This window comes from Stylophora pistillata, chromosome 12, assembly GCF_964205215.1.
Source record: "Stylophora pistillata chromosome 12, jaStyPist1.2, whole genome shotgun sequence".
In the NCBI taxonomy this organism is placed as follows: domain Eukaryota; kingdom Metazoa; phylum Cnidaria; class Anthozoa; order Scleractinia; family Pocilloporidae; genus Stylophora; species Stylophora pistillata.
The window spans coordinates 8932549-8942615 of NC_142530.1; positions in this window are offsets into that span (position 1 = coordinate 8932549).

A 10067-nucleotide genomic window follows, 5' to 3' on the forward strand; every position below is an offset into this window, starting at 1 on the left:
TATAGAATCTTGTGAAAACTTTAGAGAATTGACATTAAGTGAACCTGTGTATCCTAATGTGTTAGAAGACTCAAAAACAATCTATTTAGGGCATATAGGTGAAATGCATTACATTTCATCATGCATAGCTTTGTGCACTCCAAATTCAATTCAAAGTGATAGTGAAATACCTAGTAATTCAATTGACAGCAATGCTTGTACACTTTCTAGTCAAAAAAAGTATCAAAACATACTCAATTAAATAATTGTAAAAACAAAAAGAAACAAAAGGCAACAAAAAGCTGAATACAGGAAACAATATAGAATTTGTATGCAATCACCAGAAAAGAGGGCTAAATGAAATGAATATCAGAGAAATTATGGAGGAACTCAAACATGCACAGAAAAAAGCGAAACGCAATAATTAGTACCAAAGAAATTATAGAAAAATTTCGAGTACACCAAAGAAAAAAGCAAGTCGTAATGAATACCAAAGAAATGATAGAAAAACGTCATGTGCACCTTGAACTTGAACTTGAACTTTATTTTTATTTAGACACGGTAAATCTATCAGATAAAATAATAATATTATTACAATCTATTATTACAGTTACAATCTATTTTAATCTATATAAACATGATCTAAAATTTAAAAGTAAAATAGAAAAAAATAAAGAAATTCTGCTTTACATAGATGCCGTGTGTGTTTTGTCGATTCAGAGGAAGAAATTGCGACAACCATTTCGGAAGGATTGAAGTGATTTTGCTTGCCGCAATTCAGGGGACAAGCTATTCCAGATAACGGCACCGTTATAGCTAAAGCTATTTTTCAGGAAATTGGTGCGAGGCAATGGAACAGCTAGTTTGTTTTCAGAGTTCCTTAGATTATATTGAGAAAAATACCGCAGTTCACCGTGATGATAAACACCTGAGAAAAAGCAAAACATAATGAGTACCAAAGAAATTATAGAGCTTCTAATATTTCTATTGAGTTATGGATTAAAAAATTCCATGAAATAGTGAGTCAAGGGTCACTGTATATATGCACTTGCTGTGACCAGTTGTGGTATAGACATAGTGTACTAAACATTGGCAAACTTCAACAGCCCAATCCTGAAATTAAAATTTCTCTGTGTGATAAAACAAAGTGTTGATAACAAAGAGTGAATTTGTAGGACATGTCATTATCGTGGTATGATATTTCCAGAGAAAGCAGATTTTTTTTACCTTAATGAATTAGAGTTTAGATTACTAGCACCAAAAATTGCATTTGAGAAATTAATGCAAGCACCTAGAGGAAGACAACCTAAGATACATATCATGAAAATATTGTTAATATACCAACTAATACGTATGATGCACGATCCTTCGCAGTAGATAGCATTATTTATGCAATAGCGAAAATCAGACCTGAATAAAATCAGGCCTGTACGGGATTCGAACCACTGACCTCTACGATACTAGTGCAGCGCTCTACCAATTGAGCTAACAAGCCAACTGGGAGTAGACCGTTAAGTTGATTCGTAATAAACCCGTGATGATAAATCAGATACAATGAATACATATGAAGTTCATATATTTTGAACTGCGGTATTAAATACGTATGATGCACGATCCTTCGCAGTAGATAGCGCTATTTATGCAATAGCGAAAATCAGACCTGAAAAAAATCAGGCCTGTACGGCATTTGAACCACTGATGAATCATCACGGGTTTATTACAAATCAACTTAATGGCCTGCTCCCAGTTGACTAGTTAGCTCAATTGGTAGAGCGCTGCACTAGTATCGCAGAGGTCAGTGGTTCGAATCCCGTACAGGCCTGATTTTTTTCAGGTCTGATTTTCGCTATTGCATAAATAGCGCTATCTACTGCGAAGGATCGTGCATCATACGTATTTAATACCGCAGTTCAAAATATATGAACTTCATATATCCATTGCATCTGATTTATCATCCTGCATTTATTACGAATCAACTTAACGGCCTGCTCCCAGTTGGCTTGTTAGCTCAATTGGTAGAGCGCTGCACTAGTATCGCAGAGGTCAGTGGTTGGAATCCCGAACAGGCCTGATTTTTTTCAGGTCTGATTTTCGCTATTGCATAAATAGCGCTATCTACTGCGACGGATCGTGCATCATACGTACTTAATACCGCAGTTCAAAATATATGAACTTCATATATCCATTGTATCTAATTTATCATCACGGGTTTATTACGAATCAACTTAACGGCCTGCTCCCAGTTGGCTTGTTAGCTCAATTGGTAGAGTGCTGCACTAGTATCGCAGAGGTCAGTGGTTCGAATCCCGTACAGGCCTGATTTTTTTCAGGTCTGATTTTCACTATTTCATAAATAGCGCTATCTACTGGGAAGGATCGTGCATCATACGTATTTAAAACCGCAGTTCAAAATATATGAACTTCATATATCCATTGTATACCAACTAATGTAACTCATACACTTTCTATGTAACTACAGGTACCAAGCCAAACTGCACCAATCAAAATTAATTCAGAAAGAAAGCTACTGTAACAGTACAAAAGCTCAGCACTGTCATTAAATGTCAGACCACATAAAGTTGTTCAGAGAGCAAAATGGTTGATCACAAATAGCAGCTTAAAAAGAGATGAAGATATTAGTCTTTGATAATTAAAGACTGGGTTGATAAGTACAATGTAGAAATTGTTCAAGATGAAATTCATAACAATGACAGTTCACAATCAGAATCAGGTGATAAAAATGCTCACAGCAATAGCAGTTCTGACATATTAGACAACAACGACTTAAGTGAAGGTGAAGCAAAAATGCCTGCAGGTGTAATTGAGACTATATGTTAACAGCAACTTAAGAAGATAGTGAATGGCAGAATATTTTAAACATAGCTCCAGCTGAAGGCAATAGACCATTGAGCATTTTTAGAGTGAAATATTATGAAGAATTAGCATATCCTGGTATATTTCTTGGTCTAAACCAAGATCAGACACTACATGTAAGCATGGAAAAGACATTGTTAACTAAAGCGACATTTGTAAATCAGAACTTAGATGATCTGATAGATGCGCTACAATGTGTGTGGAAAATATTTTCTTTAAAACAAAAGAGCTACAAATGAAAATCCGTTTGGGAAAGTCACATATTTCTCTTAGAAAAGGCAAAGGAAATAGTAGGAATATCAATGCAGGGCAATTGAAGCAGCAGGGGGTCGTAGATTAATTCTTCATAATTAGGGATATTAAATGCATTGAGAGGGTCACCTCCATACTTTGAAAAAGCCAAGGGAGATCTGTTTGCTATGATAAGACAGCTAGGATCTGCTACGCTGTCTTGTTAAGTTTCTTGTCGGCAGAAACACAATGGATTCATTTACTTAGAATACTTGGTCAACTTGGTGATAATAAATACTGTACAGATGAACAAATTAATAGAGGGTTTGACCTGGGAGGACAGGTGTGGCTTAATTCAAAGTGACCCTGTAACATATGCACAGCATTATGACTATCAAGTTAATCAGTTTCTAACAAACTTCTTGTTGAGCTCTACTGATTACCTTTAGGCAAAATATCAGATTGGTTTTTACAGAGTAGAATATCAACAGAGAGGGTCACCTCATATACACACGCTTTTGTGGATTGAAGGAGCACCTCAGTTTGAAATAGATAGTGATGAAGAAGTGACAGTATTTATTGATAAGATAATTGATTGTCATAATCCAGGACATGATCTTAAATCATTTGATCTTTTAAAGACTAGACAAGTACATCGACATTCACATACTTGTCGTAAGAATACAAGTCAACGTAGATTCGATTTTCTTCAGCCTCCTGTGAAGCAAACTAACTGATTCTTTATCCCTTAGATAAAGATATCCCTCAAGGCAAAATAAAGACACAGTCAAAGAAAATTGGAAAATATCAAAATTTATTGACATGATATGATAGAAGGTGAAGATATGTCATTTAATCAGTTATGAGTATCACCGAAGAAAACTATTAACTGGCCATATGTTCATCTCTTAACTCTCGTACTGTGTTTTTAAAATGATATCCAAATGAATTGCAATCCTGCGTGAATTATAATCCTGCTTGCCTGAGTGGGTGGAGAGCCAATATGGATATACATTATGTATTCGATGTGCATGCATGTGCAATATATATATAGTAAATTGCAAAAAGGTCAAAAAGGTATGAGTGAACTGTTACGACAATTTTAGCCTGTGCCAAAGCATGACAAGGAAATCACAGCATTAAACAACAATTCAGAGATATTGGAACTAAAGTTCTTAATATATAAAGCAGTGCACAGGAAACAGTGTATATTGTATTACAATTACCTATGAGAAGGGCATAAGGCAAATCATTAATTTTTATCTATTAATACTTCACCTTTTGATGAAAGAGTGAAACTTTTAAAACCAATTGATGATATTGAAATATGGATGATGATAGTGAAGCAATCTATACTTCTAGTGGTTTGTTGAAGCAATATTGTAAATGCCCAGCAGAACTAGAAAACCTTACATTATTTTGTAGACTGGGCTGCATGGTGTGATAGAACTGGGAAACCAATAATGTAAAACAAACAAATGAAGGAGATGTTGATGGTCTCCCACTAGAAACCTTTACTGATGATCAAAATGAAGATGATAATGTTGAGTGTACAAAGAGTACTTGTAGCAAAACGAATAAGCAAACAAAATTAAAGCTAGGATACTAAGAAGTGTGGGGTACAATAAGGAAGGGGAACCTGAAAAACATTGAGAACTAATAATGCCATTTACTCCATAGAGAAACAAAGAAACTGACTTGTTAGGAATATATGTTCATTATACCAAGAACACTCTATGTTACTTTATAATGTAATCAATGAACAAATGAAACAATATGCTGTCAGAAATGAAGACTTAAATGAAATCTAACAAGAAATGAGTATAATAGAAGATATATAGATACAGTAATATAGCACCTTGTACACAAAGTATTAAACAACAGGACCAAGCTGAAGGTGATCAGGACTTGCATCCTGACTTTAATGAAAGCTATAATCTGTCAAATGATTTAGGAATACCTTCAGTTGATAAAACTGAACCTTTCATAATGAATGAATTTCAAGATGATGAATTTAGACATATGGTACAAATGTTGAACAAAGAACAAAAGGAATTCTTTATTATGTTCTTCATCTTCTACAAACATCAGATGAACCATTTAACTATTTCCTAACTGGAGGTGTAGGTGTAAGTAAATCACATGTTACCAAGGTTTTGTATCAAGCAGGATTGAAATGCTTGATTGAAATGCTTGATGCTTCCCCAGCACCTACTGGGGAAGCAGTTTATAATATCAAAAGCAATACTATACACAGTGCACTTGCAATAGCAGCTTGTCAGTCAATGAAGAAATACAAATACCTTGATTCAAGTAGATTAAATACACTAAGATGTCAACTTGAAGGGGTTAAACTAGTATTTATAGATGAGATATCTATGGTAGGAAACTGCAGTGTGTTCAATGTACAAATCAACAATAGACTTAAAGACATCAAAGGTAGCTCACTGCCTTTTGGTGGGGGTGGTATATTATTGCTACTGGTGATTAATTTCAATTACAACCTGTAATAGATGGTTATATTTTAAATATATATGGATAATGATGAATATGGTGTTCTTGCTCCTAATATATCTGCCGAGAACTTTTTACAATGTTTGAACTCAAACAAATAATGAGGCAAAGAGAAAGTAAACTCTTTTCTGAAATGTTAGACAGGCTAAGAGAATCGGAAAATGAACAACAGAAGACGTTAATAAATTTAAAGAGAAGGTGATTGCTAACGCAAGTCTAAACTATCCAAAATATGCACTACATCTCTTAATTTATTCAAAATGCAAAAGTGAATGAGTTCAACAATGTAGCACATAATGCTTTTATCAGGAACTAAATGTTCTATAAAAGCACATGACAGTGTCATTGGAGCTGATTCAGAGAAACAAATACTTAAACTAGTACCTAATGATCCCAGAAAAACAAAACAATTGCATTCTTTTCTTAAACTATCGCAGTAGGAAAAAGACCTGAGATATTTCTTAACACTAGAATAGATGATGGTATGATAAATGGTGCTGGTAAGGTTATCAAGTTATTACAAAATTAATACATCACACAAACAAACCATTAGGCATAATATGGATACAGTTTGACCATGCTTGCATGCTTATGTTGGTGAGAAAACCAGACATGACAGTTAATAGACAGTTGTATGTCCAGGGTATTGATCCAACATGGTCACTAATCAAGCCTGTTACCACACAGTTTGCTGTAGGCAGGACAAGATCAGTACATAAAGTTGTAAGAAAACAATTTCCGTTAAGACCTGCTGCTGCTAAAACCATCCATAGATCACAAGGTGATACTGGGACTAGAATTGTTGTGAATTTTGAGGCTAGAAGAGCAATTCCTCACATACATTTTGTTGGGTTAAGTAGAGTTACCACTATGGATGGTCTTTATATCGCTGATCTGTGTGAAAACACGATCATTGTTAGTGATGATGTGAAAGAGAAATGCATCGTTTGAGAACTGAAGGCAGTTAATTGTCTCTTACAGTAACTCCTATGTATAAAGCACCTCAAATTTCTTTTACAGCATGTTTTCTAAATGCAAGATCTTTGCACAAACACATAAAAGATGTGCATAAAGATATGAATTATTTAAGTACTGATGTTAACATTTTCTTATAGAAACAAAATTGACATAAGTTGAAATAAATAGAAAACAACAGTTACTCACTGTTTAGAAATGATGCCCCACCAAGTCACATTCACAAAACATGTGACCCTGTGGGGTACAGCAGTGTATAGCCATCTTGACTATTATCCTGGATATCCAAATTGCTCTAAAAGATATGATGTAGAAATAAGTATTTTAAGATTTTTGATAATTCCTCATGCAACAGAAGCAGGAATCTACAGATTGCCTGCAGCATCAATAGGAGACTTGTGTAGTGCTAGCAGAGAAACATTAAACTCCATATCAACTCAATTTAACATATTTATGGGTGATTTCAATGTGAACTGGTTAAATGATACGCAGAGTACACCACTTTACAATTTGTTCATAAAAGACAATTATGCTTCTAGGCTGTTAGTAACATGTGGTACTACTGACAGTAATAATGAGGTGCATTGACCACATCTATACTAACCTACTTCAAGAACAAGTAAACATTCAAAATTTTATAAAGGCTGATAGTTTCTAAAGAAACTGTTTGGCGCGGCGTCGGTGGGGGTAACGAAATAATTTGAATATATCAACAAAGTTGAAATGGTAAATTGGCCACCGTTACGGTTATGAAAGCTGACGTTTCGAGCGTTAGCCCTTCGTCGGAGTGAATGACGAAGGGCTAATGCTCGAAACATCAGCTTTTATAACCGTAACGGTGGCCAATTTACCATTTCAACTTTGTTGATATATTCAAAATTTTAGATACTTACTTTTCAGACCATAAAATCATCTGTGCTTTACTGAACTGCTTTATTTAAAATTAGTATTATGACTTTATTAAAATTGTTAATAAATAGTAAGTTTGATAATAGTTAGATCCTTGTGAACTGTGTTCATAACATGATGTTATCGTTGTGTTTAGATTTCATCCAAAATCACTAAAAATGGCTCGAGAGCAATTAATTGATGTGTTAACTCATTAGCTATGGTTTTCAGTTGTACCATGTTTTCCATTGTTTGTTTTACTAGACATATCATACATTGGCAACTTTGGCAACAAAAAAAAGTGAGAGTTTCTCTGAACACTACAATTAAATAAACTAAACATTATCTACCGGTAATATGTGATTTTTTTTTTAACAGGACAAAAGTAATTTCTTCTGTCATTTGTTGCTGAATTGTTTTATGAACAATTCTTAGTCTTAATAAATATATGATAGATAGAAGTCCTCATGGACTGTAAATAGTGCTCAATAGATTAAATTAGAGCTGAGCATATATATAAATAGAAATTGAATTGAAAGGGGGAACTTGTAAGACTTCAACCGTTTATTGTTGCCGACCAGTTTCGCTGTCTGGCTTCGTCAGGGAGTTACAATTGAAGTGGTCCTAATTATGTATGATTAACTAATTGGTCCTTTGACTTCATAATTAGCTAACTACTTGCAGGATGTGCATGAAAAATTACAGCAAAAAAAAAAGATTCACCATTAAAAATTCTTGTGCATGTACTCATTGCTGGGCTGTAAAATTTCTATCCCTAAATGTTGAGAGACCCAATCAACGTTTTGTATCCTAATTGTTACAAATAAGTGCAGTTTTTGCTAGTGTCTCTCGAAGGAAAAATCTAACGTAGTTTTGTCTTTGATTAACCCTTGAAATCTTGAAAAAGTCCACCAAAGCATATCTTGTTTGTCTGTGCTACGTCGTCGTTCTTGTCGCTCGTGAAGTCAATGACAAAATTATCGACCGAAGTCCCGAAATCATGGAATTTCATTCATATGTGTATATTTTTGTAAATGGGCAAAATAAAACATTCATTCATTATCATTTATTTTGCAGAAACACGATGAGAAAGTTAAAAGTGTCTGCTATTCTCCAAAGAAAAGAACCAACTTGCAGCAAGCCTTCGTTAACAAATCCCCAGTTAAAATACAAGGAGTGAAACGCTTGTCCCTAACAAGCTTTTCATCTGATGCTGAACCACAGTACAAAATCCATAGGATGCCAAAATCACTCCTTCAGAAATAAGCTTCTCGTTTAACAAAAAATTCTCATCTCAGCTGCACAAAGTTAAAGGATGTTTCAGCCTAAATATCTACGAAACTGTTGACAGAGAAGTCAAAGTGATGAAGAAACCTGAAAACAAGACCAGTGACTGTTGTGCATGACCAAAAAACGATCTGGAAGTATGAGTGTATCGTTGCAGATAGTACTGACTCTATTAAAGTAGTTTTATGGGAAAGCATTTATATTAGCTGTGGTTACACTAGACCTTTTGCCCACGGGAAAGGGAGACTACCCACGGGAAGTCTTTGTTTTGTGTGTGACCACTATTCCCACAGTGAAACTGCCCATGGGAAATCGCTATGGATACATCAAAAAGAACAAAAGAATTACCCATGACGTTTCACGAACCAAGTCGTAGGGTTTAGCAGTGGTTTATCTAACCACAAGAGTAGTTCAAACAGTCGGATGGAAGGAAATAGTAAATCCGGAAACCGCAGCACATGCTGGGCAGTTTTGTGGCGTTGCGCTGAAATCACGGCAAATATCCTCGCAAGTACCAAATTCAAGACACGCGGCATCAAACATGGCCAACTTCGAGGTTCACATTAAGTATATTTTACTCGTCTTTGCTCTGAATACTCCAATGAAAACCATAAGTTTCGCGGTTTGTGATCTCCATGATGAATTAATTTTCCGCCAAACACTGCTAGGTCAAAAGTTGACCTCGGGTAATTATTTGCGATGTAACCGGAGGATTAAACCTGACCGGAAACCCAAACCCATCACAACCCAAGGTTATTACCCACTGGGTTAGATCGGGAAGGAGGTGAGTGTAACCACAGCTATTGATAAAGTACACGCTGAAAATAGTTGCAAGTTTCAAAATGTAACAATTCGATTGTTTGATGATGAAAGGTTCCTTAATACCAACAAGGACATTATCGTTGCTGAAATTCCCAACTTACCTGATGTCAACTCGGAAACCAAAGAATTCCAAGACAACTTAATCACAGGACAATGCTTAGTTCTAGTTAACAAAAACTTTCGTGTCTTGTTTGTAATACTGAAATTGCTCAAATGGTTTGGAATGAAGAAACAATAACATGTAACAACTGCAAGGTAACAAACTGATTGCCATCGTAGTTATGAAAAACACTGACACTGGTGAACTGTTGAACTTCGCCAATTTCAACGATGGTATTGAAAGTTTTCTTGAAACCATCTGCTGCAAAACATCCGTCAGTGAAATCGAATTACAAGAACTTCAAATGTTATTTTTTAAATGTGGCCTCAAAAAGGTGCTTATTAATCATTCCTCACGCATAATTTTACAGTCTCTTCTTTTATTTATATATAACTAT